The 24,690-nt window shown below is 58.2% G+C and overlaps 2 long non-coding RNA genes across 2 annotated transcripts in view; both read right to left on the bottom strand.

The window, feature by feature from the left end:
- Positions 1-13,572: 13,572 nt before the first annotated feature.
- LOC306640404 lies at positions 13,573-17,334 on the bottom strand. Its single transcript, XR_013757805.1, has 3 exons — positions 16,828-17,334; positions 15,460-15,555; positions 13,573-13,942 (listed from the first exon to the last, which is right to left on the bottom strand). It is a non-coding gene; the product is annotated as an uncharacterized lncRNA (long non-coding RNA).
- Positions 17,335-22,100: 4,766 nt separating this feature from the next.
- The window catches only part of LOC306640405, a 39,222-nt gene continuing 36,632 nt past the window's right edge, over positions 22,101-24,690 (bottom strand). The window contains exon 3 of the long non-coding RNA XR_013757806.1: positions 22,101-23,122. This is a non-coding gene — a long non-coding RNA (uncharacterized lncRNA). The remainder of the gene's footprint in view (positions 23,123-24,690) is intronic.

Raw genomic sequence — 24,690 nt, 5'->3', positions numbered from 1 at the left:
AAAGGGCCCACATCTGGCAGCTGAGTCCTGCTGTGCACCTGTATGTTGGCCCTTCACCATCTGGGGCCCAGTAGTTGTCCTCAGGCCAGGCTGGGTGGTCTGGGCAGAAAGATGCCCATCTGGGCCTTTCCACTTGGCTGCACTTCCTGGCTGGCATCCAGGGAAGGGGCACCCACCAATCCATCCATGCATCCACTCACCAGTTTATCCATCTGTTTATCCATCCATCACCCACTTACCCATCTATCTATCCATCCATCAATCCATCCATTCGTTCATCCATCCACCCACCCACTACTCGTATGCACACACACATACACATACATACATTCATCACCCACTTATATTCATCTATCCATCCATACATCCATGCATCCACTCACTACCATCTACCCATCTGTCCATCCACCCATCCATCCATCCACCCACCCACCACCCATGTGCACACACACGTACACATACATACATTCATCACCCACTTACCCATCCATCTGTTCGTCTGTCAATCCATCCATTAATTAATTCATCCATCCACCCACCCATGTGCACGCACACATACACATACATACATTCATCACCCACTCATCTACATTATCATCCACTCCCCTACTAAGCACCCAGGTGGACATCTCAGGAAGTGTCCAGGCAGCAGCAGCTAGTGTGAAGTATGCCGCATGCCTCTCTGGGGAAGGAGCGTGGTGAGTGGGGGGTGAACAGGGGTGGTTTGCAGCATGTCTGAGAGACCCAGGGGAGCTGCCCTGGAAGGCCCACAAGCCCTAAAGGAGGCGGGACCGGGGCCATGGAGAGCCTCACTTAGGTGTTAGGGATCCTATGCTGCCCAGCGAACAGACTGGGAGGGCCAGGGCACAAGGCAGGAGATGTGGGGCCCCTGGCACGGCAGGAAAGCCACTGGTGCCAGGTGGCAGGGAAGAGGACAGGCGGTTAGATCAGGATGGGTGTTGAGGAGCTGAGCAACTTCAAAGAACTTGTCTGCGGAACAGCCGGAGGAATGGAGGGAGGCTGGAGAGAAGGGCACCTGGGGCCCAGGGCGGCATCCGTCTGGGGCTGGTCTGCCCTCCCAGGCAGTCACACCCCTTCCTTCTTCCGTGGCCAGCCTCTTGGGCATCCACAGGGGCTCATGGGGCTAATCCTAATCAAGGCCTGACCCAGGTCCCAGGCCGTGCTGTGCCCCAGAGTGGGGGCACACAGGTGTCTGGGCAGGAGCAGTGGAGACGGAGGCAAGGGGTCCAGGAGAGGGCTTGGGCTGAGCCAGGGCAGGGGATTCTCAGGGGTACTCTAGGACCAGATGCACCAGCTGAAACGCTTCCTGACTCAGCAGCTCCAGTGAGGGCGAGAGCAAATCTACACCTTTCCACTCCGAGCACGAAATGACTCAGCTGTCCTTTCCATTCTGGTGTCTGGAGAATAGCTGATTCTAGAAACTCAAAACTTACCAGGGCACAGTGCTCTGCAGAGAAGGGAGCAGGGCATGGTACTGGGCAGGTTGGGAGCTCAGGCCCAGGCCCACACTGTCCCTGGCCCTTCCCCAGGAGCCTAGGCTGGGCCTGCAGGGAAGAGCCTGCCAAGGAGGGGCCAGTCCCCTGCAGAGAGCATGCAGCCAGGTTTCTATAGCACCAGTGACTGGACCTCAAGTCTCTGGAAAGCTGGGGGGCTAATCCGGCACTAATCCTAGCAACAAACTGGGCCCACAGCCACACCAGGGCTGAGGGACATTGAGCAGGCTCTGGAGACCCTCCTGCCTGGGGGCTGGACCCTGTGTGGTTTGACTGGCTCTTCATCCTGCCGTTGGCTGGAGGTGGTCCCAGGAGCAAGCCCTGTCTTTGGCCTCTTTCTGTACCACCTCTAGGCTGCCTGGGGTCCCTACAGAGGTCCCAGCTGGAGGTTGTCAGGATGAGAGGAGATTAGCAGGTGAGAGAGGCCATCACCATGCAGGTTGGCTCCCTGCTGGGAGCAGGCAGAGACCTGGGGGAATTTGGGATGGGCTGGGGACCCTGGAACATTCACTGGGGACCCCATGCTGGGGTAGGGGAGCAGCAGAAGGTCTGTGGGCCACTGGGACCCTGAGCAAGGACAGAGCTCTGGAGGCCTAGACTAAGGAGGCCCACTGCTCATGTCTGTGAGTGCCTAGGTGTGTGGAGGCCTCTGTCCCCTGGCCTCACAGACGACTCTGGGCCCACCCATGGGCCTTTACCTCCCCATCATTTGGTAGTTTTTTCATTTGATGATGATTAAGAAGTACTGGCTCTGCCTGACCTGGTGCTCCCAGGTCCCATGCAGGTCTCGGAGGAGGTGGTGGCCTGGTGGTGTCCAGGAGTTTGGCCAGGTCTGGGCTGGAGCTGCAGCTCTCCCACAGCCTACATGTGACAGTGGGAAAGTCACTCACCTGAGAAAAAATACTTTCCGCCTGCAACAAGCCGTCCTGACACCTCAGGAGGGGCGCTGTGGACCTGGAGCCGGTACCTAGCCACCAGGGCAGCCTGACGCCGGAGCACCACTGCTATCTGCTATTGCACCGCTGGACGCCCCTCTGAGAGGCCAGAGCAGCGCAGGGTGGGAGCAGGAGGCGGGGAGGCTGCACCGCCTAGTCCATCTCCCGTCTGTTCAGCTGTGGGTCTCTGGGCCGTCCTGCGCTGCAGCGCCCCTGCCCAGGGAGCCTCTGTTTGCATTGGTCAGAGCTCTGTGGGTCCTGGAGACCACAGAGGTGGGAAGTGCTGCTGACGCCATCCCGGGCTCCCAGGCAGCCGCAGGAGGACGGAGTCTCACGGTCCTGGAGCTCTGAGGTTCCTCAGCGTTCAGCTGTCCTGCCGACCCTGGAGACCAGAGCCACAGAAAGATGTGGTGGGCTGGAACACAAGCAGAAAGGACAGGGTGGCCCAGGAGCACCATCGTGGCTGGCCCCTTGGCCTCTGATGTTTGGCAGGGACAGTGCCGGGCACAGTGGCCTTCGGAGACAGAGGAGAGGCTGCCTCCTGGCCTTGGGTCAGGCCAGAAAGATCCCAAAGCTTTCCTCCTGTGGTCACTGTTGGACAGCCTGATGCTTGGCCCCTGGACAAGAAGCTGGCTCGGTTTCTCCTCCTCACCCTCTACCCACTGTGGCATCTGGGTGGGGCCAACTAAACTGATTCTACCCTGTCTCCTCTCCTCCCACGCTGGCTAAGGTGTGGGGCGTGGAGAGGGACGGGAGGAGACACGCAGGAAGACCTCAGGGAAGAGGACCGAGCAGGGAGGCTGGGCCTTGCAGTCAGAGTCTTGAAGAAGACAATGGGGTGCAGGGAATGGGAGACACCACCCTGCCCACTCCTGCCCCCCTCAGAGAGGAGCCAGGAACAGGGTAGCCCAAGCGGAGGAAGAGTTTTCACATGGGGGCCTTTGGTCCCTGCCAGGCCCTTGTCTGTCCCTGCCCCCAGCTCCCTGCATCTTGCTCTAGGGCCCCTGGACCCCATCAGATGAGGCGGGAACTTGGGTGGAGCAGGGCGGAGGTGCGCAGGGATCAAGCCAAGCCCCATTGTTTAGAAAAGAAGGAACTGACTTCAGCTCCGGGAGCAGGGCCTCCCACCCCACCCGGACTTCCTGCTCCCTAGCCCTGCCGGAGCGGACTTTGTCACCTTATTTGGAGATTGAGAAGCCATGCTGCCTTGTGGCCTGGAGATCGCAGTCTGGAACTACAGATCTGAGGGTGGAGAGTGCCTCTGCAGCCATTCATCACGACTAGAACTCACCAAAAGAAATGCCATTACAGGATCTGCGTGCTCTCCACCCAGCTCTCCAACTGCCCTCCCATGTCCCCCGGCCACTCACGCATCCACCCTTCCACTCCTCTTTCATCCATCCATCCCTGAATTCATCCATCTCTCCCTCCCTCCACTTGCCCTTTCATCCATACATCCCTGAATTCATCCTTCCACTCCTCCATCCACCCATCCACCCATTCATTCATCCACCCATCTGTCCACCCATTCATTCATCCACCCATCTGTCTGCCCATTCATTCATCCACCCATCTGTCCACCCATTCATCCATCCACCCATTCATTCATCCACCCATCTGTCTGCCCATTCATTCATCCACCCATCTGTCCACCCATTCATCCATCCACCCATCCATTCATACACTCATCTATCCATCCTTCCACCCACCCACCCACGACCCAAGCTCCCTCTCAGTGTGCATTCAAGGCGCCCTCTTGAACGCGTTCAACCACCCACCCTTCATATCTTCTGTACTTCTAGTTGTCTCTATCCACCATTTCATGACTCGTTCATCTACTTTATCACAGACCCCTTCTTCTGTCCACCTGTCTACTCATGCCATCTACTTGTCCTTCCATATACTTATTAATCTAATTACTTGCCTGTCCATCCATCCATATCATTTGCCCCCTTGCACGAACTAATTGATTCATTGGCACTTTACCTCCCTATCTCCCTAGCACCCTAGCATCCACTCATCCAGGCTCACTTTTTTTCTGTTCATCTACCCATTCACCGCACATCCATTCATGCACCATTACCTCACCACCCAGCAAACAGCCCATACATCCTCACTTCCACTACTTTTCAGTTGTCCTCTAATACGTTTATCTACCTACTACCTTCTTGCCTACCCAACCATCCACTTACCCATCCATCCATCCATCCATCCATCCACCCACCCACCTACCCAGCCATCCACTTACCCATCCATCCATCCATCCATCCACCCACCCACCTACCCAACCATCCACTTACCCACCCATCCATCCATCCATCCACCCACCCACCTACCCAGCCATCCACTTACCCATCCATCCATCTATCTGTTCATCCACCCACCTCCATTTCCACCACAAGTTTTTACCTTCCCTATTTGATAACTGGAAGCCCATTGCTAAGAAAACTTCAATAAATTCCTTTGCCATGAAATACAATGCTGCCTCATTTTCTCTTCCTGCTTCTATGACTTGCAGCTTTGAGCCATTAGCAGGCATGTCAGACCAGGGTCAGGAGTAGGACTGTTCCTTCAGGACCTTCTCTTTTCCCTACTGGAGATGATGTAAGCACACAGGCACTCCAAGAGGCTGAAGCCCCAGTGATGGCATGTGGGGAAGGGTCTCTTCTGGCTCTGCAAGCCCTGGAAAAGTACTATTCTCTGGTCCCAGTTGTGTCTGTACAATGGATCCTCAAGATTGTCATGAGGGCTGATACAGAGAAAGACTCTGCTGGATACATTTGATGAATTTCCTCTCCTCTCTCTGACCTGATCTAAAGACCTCTGAGGCTAAACTACACCCTTAAGCCCCAAACATAAGGAGTTTGATGTGGCTAATACTGGAATGGACACAAATGCTGGAATGACAGGAGAAGGGGTCAAGGGGTCCAATGAGTCAAGGTGGTGAGCTCCGGGGGGCCCAGTCCCTGGTACCACAGTAGCCCCCACTGAGACATCTGGGCCCAAGGAGGGCTTCTGTGGTGCAAAGTGTTGGACAGCATTGGAGCTTGCTCCCTGAGGCCACTAGTGGCCCTGAGCTTGGCAGGGTGGGCAGCCTGCATTACTGGATCTGGCCTGAGCCCCGCTCTTGGACTCCAGCTCCTCAGCCTCTCAGGTCATCCTAAACCTCCTGCCCCGGCCCCCTTGAGTCTTCAGGGAATAACTTCCTCTCGCTTTTCCCTCCTTCCAGCCTCCGACCTCCATGGCAACTAGGGGCCTAACCCAGGGGGATGGTACTCTAGAGCTCCCTTGTTACTGGTCCCCAACACTTGCCTCCCAGTCTCCCACTCGGTGGCCACTGGGCATCCAGAAGTGAAAGAGTCCTGTGAAATAAACTTCTGACCCCTGGCCTGTAGCTAGCTAATCCCCAAAACCTGAACCTCAGGAACTCAGCCAAGCACATGGGGCTGGGTGGCTGGCTGCACTGGGCACTTGTCTTTGAGGACTTGAGCTTCAGGAAGGACTGTCCAGGGTGGATGGAATGTGTGGGTAGACCAGAATGGCCCAGGAGGACCAGGAAGGGGCAGAGGGTCCCAGTTCCCTGCACTCGGCAGCCTCAGAAATGGGCCTGGGGCACTCCTCCTGTACTAGACAGGCTTCCTGTCTGGCCCCAGAAAGTGACCCCTTCCCCCCCACAGATGGCGATAACAGCATAACAAGGCAGCTGTCCTGGCACCTGCCCTAGCATATTCCCTGGTATTCTGGGCAGTCATTCTGAGCAGCCTGGGACTAAGGGGCCACCTTGGCTCCTAAAAAAACTTCCCCACAGAGGGGGCTTCAGTTTGGCTTGGAGAAAACTGGCACGGGGTCCTTGTGGTGATGGTGGGGCACAGCATTGCCCGTAACGCCCTCACTCCACCTGGAGACTCAGTCATCCTTGGTTGGGCATACGGAACTGGCATGCAGTAGGTGCCCAATAAATGCATGGATGAATGAATGGAGGAGGAATGGATCTGTCTGGACTGGAAGCAAGCTGACTTAGTGGCAGGAGGGATGAGAGAGCAACCTAGGGCCGCTCCAAGGACTCCCCTGGGAATACAGAGTGCAGGGGCTGGGTTCTGTATGCCCCTGCCCAGCACCCCCACTTCTGTGAGGGTGAGTGCCCAGGGGCAGGGGGCTCGGGCCGTCTGCCTCCTGGCCTGGGTCAGAGGAAGGATGTCCCGAGTCCTAGGCTGGGTCAGACCCGGCCTCCACCTGGCCTTGAGGCTTCCTGTGCTCGGCTCTTCCTTCTACAGCAGCGCAGGATCAAGGCCACCTGGGGGTCCTCCCTCGTCACCCAGAGCCTGCAGTCTTTATTGTGGCTGCCCTGGTGTGAGAACAGCTGGGACCCCTCCCTCACACTCTGCACCCAGGCTCCGCCCCACCACCCCTGCGCTTCAGAAACTTGTGGGCCATGTAGCGTTCCAAACCCCCAGAATGCAGTGCTCAGGATGCGGATGGCCTCAGGCCCAGGAGTGTGTGTCCGTCAGGCCTCGCAGGCATCCACGGGGTCTGTGTGCGCCAGGGACTCACAGCTCAGGGAGCAGAGTCTGTGGACCAGTCCTTGAGACTCAGCAGTATTTGCCAAGCAGGGGACTGAGCAGACACTGGGCACCTGAGACAGGGCCCTGGGCCTTGGGGGAGACTGAGGGGCAGCCCAGGTGCCTGGGTGGGTGATTGCAGGTCACCCAGGAAGGTCCTGCAGGCGTGGTCTTGCTGAGCTGTGGGGGTGGTCTGCTGACCAGAGTGGGAGCTAGCAGGACGTGTGGGTCTCTCGCTGCTAGAGTGGCCAGCCCATGGCCCCTCTGCACACGTGCCCTGTGCAGGGCTGCTGTGACATGCGGAGTGTGAGTCCCCCGGGCACAGGGCCACAGAGGACTGGGTGAGAGTGGGTGTCAAAGAGCTGCAGGCTGCAAGTGAGGGGACCGTGGGAAGGCGGCACCAAGGGGCCACTGTCTTAGGCTGGCGCAGGTCAGGAGAGCCCGGGGCCTCCCCTGAGTCTGCTTCTCATGGGGCTCTGCCCGTGATGAGGTAACAGCCTGGGCCTTCCCTGCCGGAGGCCACCAGCCAGGGTGGGAAGCTGTGTTCCAGGGCTCCGGCAGCAGCTTCTGCCAGCAAAGGAGGCGGGCGCCCGTGGGGTGCCCCTCCTTGGCATTTGCCTCCCTACTTGGCTCCCTTCCCTTCCCCCATCAGCGTCTACGTCCCAGCCTGGTCTAGAGCTGCCCAGTGCCTGCACAAGTGCCCTGACCTCCTGCGGCTCTGGGCTGGGCAGTCTGGCCAGTGCAGTGAGAGCCGCGGCAGCCAGGGAGCAGCCAGATCAGCCCCCGCCCTGCAGGCATCGTCTCCAGCCCCCTGTGCGCATTTCCGAGGCATCAAGGTGGGGCCCCTGGGTCGGGCACCAGTGAAGGCAAGAGTGCAGCCCTCCCTGCCCAGCAGTGTGGGTGGCCCCAGGATTGGGTCAGGGAGAGGGGGGTCCGTGACCCCAGCCTGCCTGAGTCCTCCTAGCCTCTCCTGAAAGTGGGGAGCTCTGGGCTGGTCAGACTCCATTCGTCCTGAGCCAGCATGAGTGTTTTTATTATCGTCACTGAAGCCCGTGCGTAGTGAATTAATTTCCTGATGTAGTAAACATTTTGGAAGGCCAAGATCCTCTCCTTCCTGTCTCTGTGCCAGCAAAATTCCGCAAGCCCAGCTTGTCTTTTGCAGAGCGCAGGAGACCATCCTCCTGGACGTGAGATTCCTGGGACTTGGAGACCCTTCTGGCTCCCTAGAGTCTCCCCAGTGTGCGGAAAGAATCCATCAGAGGGGTTTCCCTGGGGTGGGTGGGGCCCCGTGGCTGGCAGGGCTTGCTGTGGGCGGTGTTCCTGGGTACAGAGCTGCCAGGGCTGGGTGAACAGGGCAGGAAATTCTGGGTTCCAATCCCAACCGTTTCTTGAAACTGTGTGTCCCAGACTGAGGAGTTCCATCTCTCTAGGGAGGACCCCAAGGCAGCGAACCAGTGGGGAAATTGCCCTCTGCCCTCTGACTTCTGGGGGAGTTCTGTGGCCAGGCGTCTTCTGGTAGGGGAAGCAGTTCTGGGGAGGGGACTGCCCCCTGGAGGAGCAGACTTGAGGCACAGCCCAGGTGGCTCTAAAGGCAGGCCTTGCGGCCCGTCCCTGGGGTCATCCCCGCATCTCCACCGACAATCGCAGGGCTCCTCCAGACTCAGTGGCCTCTGGGAAGGGGTCCTACACATTCTGAAGGTCGAAGCTCAGTCTGGTAGTACTGCTATGGCTCAGGGGTGCCCACCTTGCCTTGGAGTCACCCCCGGGTCCCAGGACCTCTTAGGGATATGGAGCTGGGCCCCCGTCTTTGAGACCGTGTGGGCTGGCCTGCAGATCCTGCCACCGCTGTCCCGCTGTGTTCTCCAAAGGACTCAGGGAGGTGTGGTGCAGGTGAAGAGGAAGCAGGGCAAGAAAACGCACGATGACTGGAGGGACGTGTCAGGGGCTGGACCCGGCAGCCTGTCCCCACCCAGCACCTCCACCTGAGGAGGAGGGTCATCTGCTGCAGCCTGGCGTGTCCACAGGCATGAGTGAGGCATGTGCACACACACGCATATGCACACGTATGCACGGCAGCCGTGCGTGTGTGCAATCACATGCATGTACACGCGTGTGCGGGCTGTTGCATGTGTGTGCACACGCGTGTGCCTCGGTCATGGCGTGGTCTCTACGCCCCTCGCCAAGCACTGTCCATGTGGCTGCCTGTTTTCCTATTTGAGTTTGGCATTTTTTGCTGCTGAGTGGGGGGCCGTGGTTTGGGGGAGGCTGGGCGGTGGGGGAGGGGTTGTTTATGCCAGTCGTCCATCCAGGCTACACATTCTTGTGGTTGTCTCTTTAACATGGTAAAAATTTGGGAAATTTCTAAATAAAACAAAACAAAGGAAAAACATTTTCAAAAGGATTTCAAAATCCATGCTGCTGCTTCCCCAGGAACCGAAGCCGTGGGCGGAGATGCCCTGTGAGGGGCGGAGCAAGGACTCCTAAGGACCAGCACCTTCCAAAGGGCTGGTGTCCGCTGAGCTCCCCACCAGAAGCAGCATCCAAGACATGGGAGCTGCTGGCAGGCCTGGCGCCAAGGTGCCAGCCCTCGGTGGCAGGAGTCCATGACACCAGACCTGTGGGTTCCCGTTGCCAGGTAAGGGGTAGCCTGGCAGGGCTCCAGGGCACTGGGTCAGAAGCTGAGGCAAAGGGGGTGGGTGTTTGTGGGTAGGTACCAGGGGTCAGCTGTGGATGCCCAGTGAAGGCGGGTCTGGGTGGCCTCCTAGTCTGGCTGGGGCTGGCCAGAGAAGGCTCTGAAAGGGTCAGTGTTAGCCTGGGAGGTACCTGTGGATTGTGGTCCTAGGGGCTCCACCCAGGTCCCGGGTGGTGTGGGGCAGGGCCTGAGCACAGAACCAGGGGCCTGGGTTAGGGGTCCTCTGTGGGAGGGGAAGGCCTGGGTGGAGGCAGGTGCTGGAGAAGAGGAAGGTCGAGGTGGGCCTGGCTTCCCTCGGGGTGATGTGACACCCCTCAGAGGACTGGGGGACCCAAGTGGGCCTTGGCTCCTCCCTGCCCTACTACCCCTCCAGAGTGCTGGCCTGCAGATTGCCCATGGGAGGCCTGGCCTGCAGTCCTGAGCCCAGTCCGTGGGAGCAGGGAAGGTCCCCAGGAGAGGTTGAGTGTGCGCCTTGGTTTCTCAGTCCGGGGCAAGTGCACTGGGATCGGCTCCTTCCTGTCCTGACGTGGGGTCATGTAACGGGGGTGGGAGGCTCGGCCTCCCCTTGACCCTTGGGACCTCTGCTTGGGGATGGGGTCTAGTCTGGTTCTGGGGTCTGGGACAGTGTCCCCTGCCTGGGCAATTCTGGAGGGGCTGCTTGGTCCGTGGTCCTCTTGAGGTGGCCCTGAATGTGGCTGCTCCCTGTCCATCACTGGGCAGCACCTTGCCTCATCCCCCTAGCAGAAGGGTCCTTGCCTGCCGGGGGCCTCGGGGCCTCATACTGACTTTCTGAGACACCTGGGTTCTGCTTCCAAGTGGTCCAGAGCAGCAGCGTCTGTGGGAACTGGGGTTGGGGCAAAGCATGGGGAGGGAGCAGCATGCTGGGCCCCTGGGCTGCAGGGGGCTGGGTGGGCTGCTTCCTGGATTCCAGGGCCCAGTCCCCAAGGCTTAAGGCCCAGGGCTCTGGCTCCTCATCCCTAGAGACCATGGAGTCAAAACACCTGCTTGGACCAGTCCACAACCTGACCTGTTGACTGGGAAACGGTAGTAGTGTCTGTGTCGGGAAGTGGGGAGTCCAGCCAGCTACACAGCCCTGGTGGGTCCACTCTGCTGGCCCCCACGGCAGCTGCCCTCCAACAATGTGAATGGAAACCTGGGCCAGCTGCTGACCTCAAGCCTGCCTTCCGCAGAGACAGTGGCAGCGGACTCTCCCTGGTTACTGCCTGCATCACTGTCCTCTGGCCACCATGGGTACCACACACAGGACCCTTAAAACACGCGAGCTTCCTCCTTCCCGTTGCAGAGGTCAGAGGTCCACACCAGCATGTTGGGACCAAATCAAGGCAAACCCGGGGCTGAGCTCCCTCCCAGGAAGGACTCCTGGGGACTCCAGCTGTCAGGGACTGGCCAGGTCACTCCAGCCGCAGCCTCCAAGGTCACATGGCAGTCTCTTCTCTGCCATTTGTGTCTCCCACCCAGTCAATCTAGCACCATCTCGCCATCTCAGCCCTGCCCTCTGTCCCGGCTGCAGAGACCCCTTCCTCTGAGGGTGGTCATGTCTCTGGGGCCTCTCTGCTTGCCCTGCCCCCACCTGGCTCCCTCCAGAGCAGAGCTCCTGGGGGAGGGGCTCCTCTCCGGCCTCTCTGAGCCCCCAGCAGCTGGCCTTTGCCACCCAGTTGGCGACCAGGTGGAGACCTCCAGGTGGCCCTGTCTTGGCTCCTGGCTTCTCAGCACCTACCACAGGCCCCTGCTGCTCCCTGGGCTCCCTGTCCTCCCCCTGGTCCCTGGGCAGTCCCTCCCTGGTGGATGGGTGACTCGCACACTGACCCTGCCGTCAGTCCCTCCCCTGGCCTCTTCTCAGGTGCCCAGTTATCTCCGTGGCCCCCGGGGGTCTGAAGCTTCTGGGACCTGCCCCACTCCCAGGCCACTCCATCTCCCCCTGGCAACACCACCTTGATTTAGCCACCCGGCCCATTTCTCTTCAGAGCAAATGTCCTGATTTTTAAAATTGATTTTATTTGGCTTCATTACCGTGAGTTTTAGTTGTAAAGCAGAGGAAAGGAATTTAGAGCTCCGGCGGACATCGGGCTCTGTGGTGTCTGGGCTGTGGAGATCCAGGCGCAGATCTTCCCTGCAGAGGGTCGAGGTGACTGCTCACCCTGCCTTCAGAAGCAGCCGCAGACCACGCATAATGGGCCAAGGGCGCTAGCAGACCATGGCCACCTGCCTGGGACTCACCCGGGGAGATAGGCAGGACAGGGTCTGCATTGCCAAGGGGAACCTGGCAAGGCCCGTGGACCAGGCAGTCCTGGTGCCTGACCTCCACTTTCAAACACAATGAACAAGAGCGTTTCAAAGACATTAAGGATCTCCCAAGAGCTGGACAGAATGAACAACTTTCCCTTTGCTTAAACCATGATAGGCTTTTCCACCTGCACAAAGGGAGCATTCCGGTCAGGGCCAGTCGCTACATGGCAGTCTAAAAGTAGATCAAGAGGAAAATGAACGTAACATTTTTTTTATTGTGGCAAAATATACTTGACACGAAACCTGCCCCCACTGCTGTCTCCATGCTGGTCCAGGGCCCCAGGCACTCCACCGGCTGGGCGGCCCTCGCCGCCTCCACCTGCAGGGCTTCCTCCTCTCTCCAGGCCGGACTCTGACTCCCCACCCTGCAGCCCTGCGCCCTCCTCACCCCTGCTTCCCCCAGAAGGTCACTGATGACCCTGATGGCCACACCCAGGACCTCTGACCCCACAGTAACAGCTGCCCCTGTTCCTGGCCCTCCCTGGGAGCTGCCCATGATGCAGGCAAGCGCACCCCAGGCTCCAAGGCAGAGGCCTGATCTGTACCCCAGTCACCACGCCAGACAGCCGCAGAATGTGCTCGGCCCCACACCCAGATGGCATCTCTCCTGCCCCCTGGATTCCTGGTCTCAGGGCACCCAACCCTGATCAGCAGCTGGGTCTAGACCGATGCTGGGGGGAACTTAAGAGACGCAGGGCCCTGCAGACCCGTGTCTGACCCCAGCTAGAGACAAGAGAGGGACAGAGGCGTGGACACCACCCATTTCATGCTGGCTGGGGGCTCCAGTCATCCTCCTGGTCACCCCAGGGACCTGTGCTGCCTGCCCCTGCGTAGGGAGCCGGGGTCCCCAGCCTGCCCAGCAAGGCAGGCTTGGGGCGGGGCGCCCCTCACTTCTGCCAGCCCAGGAGCAGCTCCAGCACAGAGCAGGCCCCCAAGGTGCAACTCACCAGGGCATTCATAAGCCACAGGACGACATCGTGGACAGCGGTGGATGGCGTGTGCAAAACCCACAGCGTCCCGTGACGTCACGGTCATGGCAGCAGCTCCAGGTGTGAACGCTCACCACTCGGGCCAGTGCTGAGAGGCACGCGGGCCTGTGGAGAGGACACTGGGCGCCCGTTGCTGGCTAAGTGTTTCCCACACTGCTTTCAACTGTCATTCAGAGTCTAGCCCTTTCAGTTGTAAAGAAGAGAAGTTTGCCATGCACAGTGGTACACGCCTGCAACCTCAGCAACTCGGGAGGCTGAGGAAGGAGGATCACAAGTTCAAGGCCAGCTTCAGGAAGTTAGCAAGGCCCAGGCTCAAAATGAAAAATAAAAATCAGAGCCGGGGATGCGGCTCAGGGGTACAGCACTTGCCTGGCATGCATGAGGCCCTGGGTTCCATCCTCAGCACCACAGGGGAAAAAGGCCAACTGCGGATGGCCGCAGACGCACAGCGCTTGCCACCCTCTCCTGGGCTCGTCTCGCCCGTGCTGTCCCATTCGTCACGCCCCTGGGCACAGAGCCCACTGTGTGCTGTAGTGGGGTGAGGCCCCTGGAGCGACAGGCTGGACACAAAGTGGCAGAGGCCATGTGCACATGAGGCCTTGTCCCTTGCTGGGCTAGCCTGAGGCCAGCCATGTAAAGCAGACTGACCACCAGCCTCCTGAAGGACAGGAGAGTGCCAGGCACTGGAAAGCAGGCTAGTGGGCAGAAGGGGCAGCCGGACACCTGCATCTGCAGCGGCTGCCCATGACGCCCACACCCGAGGCCACGTGCACTGGGCTGCACCAATAGCCGGAAGGCCAGGGAGGTGATTCGCTCCTCATGGAGAGAGTAAGGTCACCCACCTCTGAGGCTGTCATGAGGAGCCCACCCCAGGACCCTGGTGTCCCAGCTGTACTTGTGACATCGATGGTCCCTCCAGCCACTGTCCTGGCTGCCCCGCTGCGTTCTGCTTAGAGGAAGAGAAGAGAAGGTGTGTGAGCCGGGTGGGCCGGGGTGGGCTAAGGTGGGCGGGGTGGGCCGGGGTGGACCAGGGTGGGCCGGGGTGAGCCGGGGTGGGCCGGGGTGGACCAGGGTGGGCCGGGGTGAGCCGGGGTGGGCCGGGGTGGGCTAAGGTGGGCCGGGTGGGCCAGGGTGGGCCGGGGTGGACCGGGCGTCGTGACCTGTCCCACAGTGTTCTCAGTCTGTCAGGGTGAAGAAACCTTCCTGTCCAAGGATGCAGGAAGTAAGGTGGTTAGAGACACACCAGAGCTTCAGGTGGCCACAAAGAAGGAAGCCAGGTGCGGCCGGCCGGGGACACACCGAGCTGCTAGCCTCAGAGTCGGGCTCCAGCGCGTCTCCCTCATGTGGAAGTGGAGGGAAAGGGGCCCGTGGAAATAGGAGGGGCAGTCGAGGGGAGGGGAGAGGGGGCAAGGGGCCGACCGGGTGAGGAAGCTGACCGGGGGCATCTGCAGGGACACACAGTGAGTCCCACTGCTTGTGTGGTTACAGTGCACCAGTGAGAAATGAATCGCATCCCCAAGGGATTCCCAAAACGTTCGTTCGATAGAATGGCGGCTCTGCATCATGTGCAACCAGAGAAATGGAAAACGCACTCCATTGTGTACAGAAAATAAAGAATGAAAGGAGAGGGAGAGGAGGAAGGAAGGGAGGGAGGCAGGAAGGGAGGGAGGGAGGAGGAGGGAAGAGGGAGGGAGGGAGGAGGGAAGGGAGGGAGGAAGGGAGGGAGGAGGGAGGGAGAAGGAGGGAGGACAGAGGAGGGAGGGAGGAAGTGAGGGAGGGAGGGAGAAGGAAGGAAGAAGGGAGGGAGGAAGGAAGGGAGGGAGGCAGGAAGGAAGGGAGGGAGGAGGAGGGAAGAGGGAGGGAGGGAGGGAGGGAGGGAGGGAGGGAGAAGGAGGGGGGAGGGAGGGAGGAAGGAGGAAGGAAGGGAGGGAGGAGGAGGGAAGAGGGAGGGAGGAGGAGGGAAGAGGGAGGGAGGGAGGGAGGGAGAAGGAGGGAAGAGGGAGGGAGGGAGGGAGGGAGGGAGGGGGACAGAAGGAGGGAGGGAGGGAAGAAGGAAGGAAGGGAGGGAGGAGGAGGGAAGAGGGAGGGAGGGAGGGAGAAGGAGGGAAGAGGGAAGGGAGGGAGGGAGGAAGGAAGGAAGGGAAGAGGGAAGGGAGGGAGGGAGGGAGGGAGGAAGGGAGGGAGGAGGAGGGAAGAGGGAGGGAGGGAGGAGGGAGGGAGGGAGGAAGGAAGGAAGGGAGGGAGAAGGAGAGAAGAGGGAGGGAGGGAGGGAGGGAGGGAGGAGGAGGGAAGAGGGAGGGAGGGAGGGAGGAAGGAGGACAGAGGGAGGGAGGGAGGGAGGGAGGAAGGAAGGGAGGGAGGAGGAGGGAAGAGGGAGGGAGGGAGGGAGGGAGGGAGGAAGGAAAGATTTTGGGAGGGGACACTATGGAGAGTCCATATTTTAAATTAATACGTAAAGCCTACCTAAATCTGTTCTGTTATTGCTGCTGGGAGTGACTTTCCCTGAAGGCTGATATATGTGTGGAAATCATTCCATGCCAATGGACTTCAGTCCTGCTCCTACATAGGATATAAAATCATTTCACTACCTCAACCAAGTTTAATTTCATATTTCTTAATTTTAATTAAACCTTTCTTTAGGTCATAATAAACATAGCATTAAAAAAGACAACAAAAACAAAGTTGGTTTGTGTGTGTGTGTGTGTGTGTGTGTGTGTGCAGTGGCACACACCCGTAATCCCAGTGACTCAGGAGGCTGAGGCAGGAGGACCACAAGTTCAAAGCCAGTGTCAGCAAAAGCAAGGCCCTAAGCAATTTAGTGAGACCCTGGTCTCAAAATAAAAAATAAAAAGGGCTGGGGATGCGGCTCAGTGGTTAATCACCCCTGGGTTCAATTTCTGATACTAAAAAACAAAGGAACAAAGAACACAACAAAATGGAGTAAAGCTTTGCTTTGAAATAACACAGGGGTGGAGTGGAGAGGCCGAGGGGTGACGATCAGGTGACAGGTTAGAAATTCTCTTGCTCAGGTCCCTGCGTTTGCTCCCTCGAGAGTCCCCCTTGAACCCAGGGGGAGTCCCCATATGCAGGAGCCTTCCTGGGTCTGAGAAGCGCACGCTCAGGCACAGCAAGCTCAGAGGAGTCTGGAGCAGCCTCGCATGTGGGAGTCGAGTCGCGCCTGGTGAGCCGCCTGCACTCTGTGTGGCCCCGTTGGCCCCTGGAGCCCTGCCATGGACGGTGGGGACATGCAGTTCCACCTAGGGAGGGCCCAGAGCCCTGACCACCACCAGCAAGAGAGCAGTCCCTCGGAGCCAGACCTGAGCCAGGCTGGAGCCTCGGGCAGGTCACCCTGCACTGCCCCTGTGGTTGGGGACTGTCAGATCTTCCTGGTGTAAAATCAGCACGAATTCAATTTCTCCCTGAAGGCATGAGGCTTTCCTCCCGGGAGGGCAGGAGGGCAACCCAGCTCCTTCAGTCAGGCCAGCACGCAGCCAGGGTTTGAGTCTCAGGGACCAGGCCACCTGCCCTCCTGGGCCGAACCCATTCCTCCATTTTGGGCAACAGCCTCTTGCCCCCAAGTGGCCCGTCCCACCTCCACAGTGCCGGGGTGGGGAAGCGGCCTCCTCGCCCTCCCCTGCTCCTTTCCCATTCCAGGCAGCTGGGGGCAGAGCAGGAGCAGGTGTGCCCTGCCTCTTGGTTGTCTTGGCACAAGGTGAGGGGGGAAGGCCCTTCCTTTCCTGGCCCCTGCGGCCCCTCCTGCCTTCCGCCTCCTATGCTTTGTTGCTCTGCAGGCCATGGCTCCAAACCCCGCAGCCCTGGTCGGTCCCATACCTGCTGTTCCCTGCAGGGCTGGTGGCTTGAGCCCAGCTCAGGTGCGTGAGCCCCTGCTGCACCCCCTGTCCCATCTGGATGCCCACCAAGGGCCCTGCTCTGGCCTCGGTGCATGACAGATCCCACCTAGGAGAGGTAGGTTTAGGATCAGGCACGTCCACCCCAGCGGGATGATGCCTGAGTACCCAGGAAGTTCCGGCCAGTGACTGCAAACATGGGGTGCAAGGGTCCAGGCAGAACTTGACCCTCCAGCCAGGGCTCCACAGCCAAGTTCCACGGTGTACCAGGGGCCTTGGTGGAGGCTCCTGGGGAGGAGGCAGCTGCTGGGAATGCAATGAGCAGCAGGACCTACTGACATCAGAGGAAGGAAGCCCAACTTTCTGAGAGGCTCTGCGCTGGGAGAGTCGGGCCCCCACTCCAGGGAGGTGCCCACCAGCGGCTACACGGGGCCAAGGAGCCACACGCACCCAGCAGTCCATCAACAAACATCACCCGCGCACTGCAGGTGCTCAGAGCAGCCTTTCCAGGGGGCGAGGGCAGGGCAGGGCCAACAAAGACAGCGTTCATGGCGTGTGGCTGGGCTCGAGCACACCAGGTGCCCAGGAGAGAGGACATTCCTGTCCCTGGGGGCTGCAGATGGTGTCTTCTGGACCCCACACTCCCTGAAGGCCCCACCACACACCTGGTCGGTCTCCACCTGATCCATCCCAGAACAGGAGCTTCCAGTGTTTCCTGAGAGGAGGAGTTCTGGCTGGGTCCTTCCGTCCAAGGAGCTTCTGCAATCTGCTGCCTGCTGTGGCTGCCCTGCCCTGGCCCTGCCCATCGTGGGGGCCGAAGTCTGACAACATTTCTGCCTCACATCTCTCTGGCCACCCCCAAGTGACCAGGTGTGCTGAGTCCCTTGGTTGTACATCAGGAGAGTGGGGATGGGCTCTCCCCATCAACCCTGTCCTCCTGCACCCCAGGGAATGCGGCCCCAGTCCTGTGGTCCTTCCCAGCTCCTACCCTCCGGCCCTGCAGTTGGCTGGTTGGGGACCAGTTTGGCCCTATGGGGAACCAGGGGTCCAGAGTAAATGTCCTGCTGCTCTGCCTCTCCCCAGAAATCACCTTCCCACAGCCTTGCCCGGGACAATTCGGGCCTGGTGGCCAACACTGTGGGTCACAGGGGACAACAAGCCAAGAACAAATGGTCACAACTTACAACAGGGGCCAATGTGAGGTCTGCAAGACCCATTTCTCTGTCTGGACTCACTTCTGGTCAGAGGACTCAGCCCCCCAGCTGGACCTCAGGGGCCTTCAGAAGGACACCTGGCCTACTTGGTCAGTACAAGCTCACAGGGGATGGACAGCCCCAGATGTAAACCGGAGCCAGATGTGAGGTGCAGGCACAAACGCCCAGCCACCACGTCACTCTGTGAGTGCTGGCCGACGGCCACAATCCATGCAGTGGCTCCCAAAGAAAACACACACACACAACTGGACACAGGCACACCCCAGAACTGGTTCAGGACAACACGTGCTCTGAGCCCAGACCCTGTGGCCGCAGCTGGCTTCTGCCCACTGCCATTCCTGGGCCTGGCACTGGGACGAGGCAGAGTCCCCTTTCTTTCCCACAGAGGCCCCTTCCCGAGACCCTGGAAATGTGTCACCGCACTGGATAGTGCCCCAAGCCCAGAAGCCCCTGCACGTGGGGCAGGAGCCGCCCTCCAGGCCTGGGCGGGACCCTCAGACCTGAGGCTGGCGAGCCCCAGGAGGAGGTGCGGGCCCATTCCGGAAGGTTCCGTCCTGTCTATTGTCCCTCCTGAGGAGCACTCACCTGCAGGGGGCTGACTGGCGTCCTCCGGTGCTCACAAAGGTCCATGAGGAAGACTGCCTGGGGTTGTTCTGCTTGGCCCTGCCCCAAGCTCTGGGGCCCAGTCCTGCGGGGTCTGACCTCACGGGTCCACACAGGATCCCAGGCCCTCTCAGGGGTCAGAGAGCCCAGGGAGTGTGGGAGACTGGGCAGCTCAAGCACAGCCACCCTGCAGATCCTGTGCTCCCTCCCCTGGTTCCCTGGCAGGGCCCATCCAGGTGCTTCTGGGAGAGGCGGGGAAGCCTCTGAGGAGGCAGTATCCACCACACCGCGGTCCTTCAAAGCCCAGGGACTCATCTGTCCAGGGCCCTGGGTGTCAGGCCGCGCCCTCGTGCACGCCCAGCTAGGGGAGAAGCCAGCCACCAGAGATGCGGGGACAGGCCCACACCAGAGGGACCCACCCCGCTCTCACCCAGCCTCTCCATGGCCCGCTCACTCATCCACTCTCTGCGTCTGAGAGTGGGGGGCTGAGGGCCAAGGCTCACATGCCCTCCGTGCCTGCTCCTGCCAAGTGCTGTGTTCTCAGGGCCGTGTTCACGGGGGCTGGCCCTGGCACCATGTCTGGGCCTCCTGGGCTGCAGCTCTGCCGCAGGCCTGGGTTTCCCTTCTGGGGGGCACTGTGAGGTGGGGTGCGTGTGCCCTCGGTATCCCTGAGGCCCTTGGACAAGTACTACAGGAAGAACTGAAAGGATCAAACCACTTCCATGATGGTGCCCACTGGGCCCAGAACAGCCTTCAAGAGACTCACAGGAATATGGAGCGTCTGACGCCCAAGCGAAGTGGTCACCAAGGATCACCAAGCAACGAAGAAGCAGAGGAACACAAGCCCTTTGAGGAGACTGAGCAAGGCCAACAGAGAAGGATGTCCCAGCCAGAGTTACAGGAGACATTGCTAACCGCTCAGAACTGTGTCACACATTTACAAAGGTGGGCAACGTGGAAAACAGCTCTTTAAAGATGCGAGACTTCTAGAGATGAAAACTACAGTATCTGAGGTGAAGAATACAGAGGATGGTCAGGAGGCGGAGGCAAGAGAACCATAAGTTCAAAGCTAGCCTTAGCAACTTAGCGAGACTCTAAGCAAAAAATATAAAAGAGGGCTGGGGATGTGGCTCAGTGTTTAGCAACCCTGGGTTCAATCCCTGGAAGAAGAAGGAGGAGGAGGAGGAGGAGGAGGAGGAGGAGGAGGAGGAGGAGGAGGAGGGGAAGACAACAGAGGGTGGGTGAACTTGAGAGGACACTGGCAAGCCAGGAGGCAGGAAGCAGCGCACAGAGGCGGACAGCAAGTGTGCCCTGGAGCCGAGGCTCCCCTGGAGGGGCCACCACGTTCCTGAGGGAGAGATAGGTGTGGAAGAAGGGAAAGATGTTTGCAGAAATCACGGCCCAAAACCTTCCAAACCTGATGAAAACCTAGACCCAAGAGCCTCGGTAAGCCCCCGAGATAGGAGGTGAAGACCCCACAGAGACTCAGGGCACAGGCCACGCGGTGCTGGACCTGGGAGGAGCAGGAATCCAGCAGCAACCGGAGGGAAAAGGCCCAGCGTGTACAGAGGAGCAAACGGAGGAGCGCCGGGGCTTCCGCCCAGCGGGGCAACCAGCAGACGCAAGGCAGCCACTTCAGACGAAGAAGTTCTCGAGGAACATCTCACCTGCGAAAGGGACCTTTGGCAGAGGAGATCTCAGCTGCAGACATTGCACACACCAGGCCGAGGAGCGTGGGGGAGCCTCCGCGGGGGAGGTGGCGGAAGTCCAGGCCACCGGCACGAGGGGGCTGGAAATGGTGACCACAGGGCGACGCTAGCATCTCCCTCTCGTTCCTTGACACTCCTTGAGAGGCGTAGACCGTGGGCAGACGCTTAGGAGTCATGCTGTTGTGGTAAGGGGTGTGCCGACAGCCAAGGGGGTGTGGAGGGCTGCGCCAGAGTCTCGAGGGTCTAGGAGTGGGCGCAACTCCCAAAACGACCACGAGAAGCTCTAGCTGGAGCCACGACCACAGGGCCACACGAAGCCCCAGACCTGGATCCACCCGGAAGGCAGAAGAGGGAGAAGGACGAAGACTGAACACCCTTAAACCAATCGGCCCAACAATCCAAACAAAACAGATGGATATTAGCATGGAAGGATCAGATTAGAAGTGACATCTATCTTGGCACTAAAACTGTGAAAAACTTTGGGATCACCGACAAGAGGTGCGAAAGGCCCAGGCACTGTCGTCACCAAGAGGAGGACCTGGGCAGCCCGGGACAGACGTGCGTGCCTTCCTTCCCGTGTGCTGGGTATCAGGTGTGGGGACGTGGGCTTCTCCTGATGGACGCAATCCTGTCCAAGCTGCAGGTCTTTATGTGGAATTCAACGCGCCCGTCCCAAGATCCACACCAAAGGTTTGCGTCCTGCAGAAATCAAATCGCCCAAGAAGGAGGAAACAGAAGGCCGGATCACAGGTCAAGAATCAGGAAGTGTGGCTTCCGCAAAAGGTGGACAGATAGGTCGGTGAAACAGGCCCTGGGTCCAGGATGTGTAGGTGTGTGACTCGTCTTTGCCGAGGACACAGAAGCAGTGCTATGACCAAGGCGGCCAGCGAGTGAGTTCACACGGAGATGGGGCGCTTGCCGGTGGGGTGCGCAGACCGGAAAGCACCCATCCCCGAGCCCGCAGCACACCCGCATGCAGACGATCAAAATGGCCCACAGACCGAGTGGGAAACCCCAAACCACAAAATTTCTAGAAGGCATAAAAAAAATTGTGACCCTGATTTAAGCAAATATTCCTTAGACAGAGCCCCAAATTTACAATCCCTAAAGGCCAAAATATAACTTGGCCTTTATCAAAATTAAGAACCGTGGTGGTCAGACCTGTAACACTGGCGACTCCAGAGCAGGAGGACCCCGCTCCTCAGGATCAGCCTCGGCAACCAAGTGAGACTCAGTTTCAAAATAAAGACGTGCATGTGAACGTGAGGCCCTGGGTTCAATCCCCAAATGACAGCAAGAAGCTTTTGCTCCACACAATGAAGTCAAGAGAACAAGAGCCCGAGCCGCAGACGGGAAACCTCAGCAGACGGCAAACCTGTTAAGGACATAAAGAGCCTCCCAGCTCATGGGGAGAAGGCAGCAGTTCAGTCGGCAGCGGCGAGCCTCTGAGGGACACTCGACCAAGGAAGGCATGCCGCTGGCAAATCAGGACGTGGGAAGACACTCGGGAACTAGCCTGCAAGACGGTCTCCGGCGAGAGCCTCGGCTGGTGTGGGTGGGCAGGGGACGGAACTGGAATTCTCAGACACCGTGAGCCGCAGGTGGTTCACCGCTCTGGAAAACACCTGGGCAGTTTTTTAGCTACTTGAACCGACACCCATCCTGTGTCCCGGCCCTTGCACTCCAAGGTATCTACCCAAGAGAACAAGAAAATTATGTCATGCAAAGGCTTTTTCACAGATATTCTTAGAACATTTATGTGTAACAAAAACTGAAAACAACTCAGTAAATGGGTAAAAATAGATGGTGGTCTAGCGATACACAGAAGACTGACCGTGGACTTTAAAAAAGGTTGAATTCTTGATAAAACCCAACATGGATGAATCTCAAAATAATTTTCTGAATGAAACAAGCCAAAGGAAAAGCAAGACCACCGTGTGGACCCACGTAGGACGTGGCCAAGGGAAGCAGTTGCGCCGTGGGCTGGGGGTGGGCGAGGCCACGGGCACCGAGGAAGCGGCAGGCGAGGGCCTCTCCTCATCCAGGCTGAGGGTGGTCGTGGGATACGCAGGAACCAGAACGTATCCAAGTGTGCATTTCAAGCCTCTGCTGAGGTAGCGACCCAATCACACCCCCACAAAGCTCTTTCTAAGAAACAGAGACCGAGAAAATGAGAAGCCACACCGCACCCTGGAGTCAGTGGGGACTCCCCCACCAGTCCAGGGCCAAGGTGTGGTGGCCAGTGCCTGTCAGCCTGGAGGCTGGTGTGCCCAGGTTGCGCACTACCTCTGGGTGGGTCGGTGCCCAGATTGCTAGGTGACATCAGCATTCGAATCAGTGGCCTTGGAAAGGTAGGTGGCCCTGCCCATCACGAGTGGCCATCCTCCACTCCACTGAGGGCCTGAGGGGAGCAGAAAGCACAGGCAGGGAGGATCTGCCCACTTGGCCTGCTGGCCAGTGTGAGCCGGACCCTCGTCTCCCCTCCTGCCCTCACGTGTGGATTCCCACCATCAGACCCTGGCTCTCAAGGCCTCAGGCTCCGACTGAACTCGTTCATCCGGGTCTCCAACTTGCAGATCACAGACTGTGAGATTTCTCAGCCCCCAGAGTCATGAGAGCCAGTTTTTCATGATGAATCTCCATATGTATACCACACATGTACACAGTCGGCTCTCCACAGAGGTGGCACTGTGGTTTGGGTTCACAAGTCAGAGGCCTGATGCTCAGTTTGGCCATAGGAGAGGTGTGGAACCTGCAGAAGCAGGGTCCATGGGGAGATCCTTGGGCTGACTGAGGGCATGCCCTTGAGAGAACTGGAGGACCCCAGCCTCTCTGGTTTCCTTTCAAGCAATGTGATCTCTCACTCCTGCTGTGTGCCGGGGACCTTGTCAGAGCTGGCGCTGTACTGCTTGAACTTTCAGCCTCCAAAACTGTGAGGTAAATAAGACTCTTTTCTGCATAAAGTTAATCTGCCTCCTATTTGGTTATAGTAGTGCAATACAGACTAATGCATGTAGGTTCCACATCTGAGACACAATCAACAACAAATTGCAAGTATTCAGGGAAAAAAACTACTTCTACACTGAGCACATATGAGGACTTTGTCATTAACCTCTAAACAACACAGCACTACAACTGCTTAAGGAACATCTGCATTTTTGGGGTGTAACGGGCACTCTAGAGATGAGTTGAAGTATACAGAAGGATGATTTGAAGTATACAGAAGGCAAATACCACATTTTATATGAGGGGTTGAGCTCCATGAATTGGTATCTGCAGGGATCCCTTGACCAATCCTCCATGGACATTGAACAAAGATGCAACCAGGAGTGTCAGAGGACAGAGACACCTGTGGGTCTCTGTCAGCCACAGTGATCATATGGGCCTTTACTCTGAGTGAGGCAAGGGACTGTGCTAGGCTCTGAGCAGAGGACATAGGTCCTCGTAGGTCCTCATGAGGTTGACCCCATGTTATTACAGGACCCTCCATCCCGTTTGCTCCATGGAGAGTGGATGTCAGGGGAATGTGGCAGAAGGAGGAGGATCATTGAGAACTTCAGTGTGTAATCCTGGAGCTAAAAGGGTAGGGAAGGTGAAGGTCTGAGGGTGAGTGAATGATGGTTCTAGTCTCATCAGGAGCTCTTCCTATTTCTCAGTTGGGTGGAGGTGTGGGGGGGACTGTTCCAAAACATCTGCATCCCAACAGTTATGATGTGGAGTGTCAGAGAAAGAGGGGAGTCAAACATGGCAACAGAGTGTCTGCCCTGAGCAATGGGAAGGATGCGATGATGTAAGAAATTTCTTTGGTTGTAAATAGCAGGCCTGCTGGGGTGCACAAGGAGAAAATGGGAAGAGAGAAAGTAGAGGCAGTGAGAAGTCAGCAGAGACTCTCCATTTGTTTGCTTGTTTTAGGATCAAGGAAATGTCAGCCTATTGGCATATTGAAGAATCCTAAATAAGAAACTGTTGCAGAGCCTGAAACTTCTCTCCAACAGATGGGTGGCCTTTGAAGGACCATGAAGATTTTATGACCAATGTTGAGGGAAAGACAAAGATATCATTGAGTGAGCAGACAAGTTGGTGGGCAAAGGGATGTGCTGGAGAGATGTGCTCTAGGGAACTGGGAAAGCCAGGTCATTAGTGATGAAGGAAGGTGCAAAGAGATTGGAAATCAGAGGAGGGAGAATCTAAAAGGGAAACGTATTAGTGGACATTGTGGAGTATGAGTGTGGAACATGAAACGTGGGGTGTGGAGGATGGACAATGGAGTATGGAGAATGAAATGGGAAGAATGGAGTGTGGAACACAAAGAGTGGAGTT

Source organism: Sciurus vulgaris, assembly GCF_902686455.1.
Source record: "Sciurus vulgaris genome assembly, chromosome: 11".
In the NCBI taxonomy this organism is placed as follows: Eukaryota; Metazoa; Chordata; class Mammalia; order Rodentia; family Sciuridae; genus Sciurus; species Sciurus vulgaris.
Note: the sequence above shows the minus strand (reverse complement) of the source record. Positions and strands in the feature narration are given on the sequence as shown.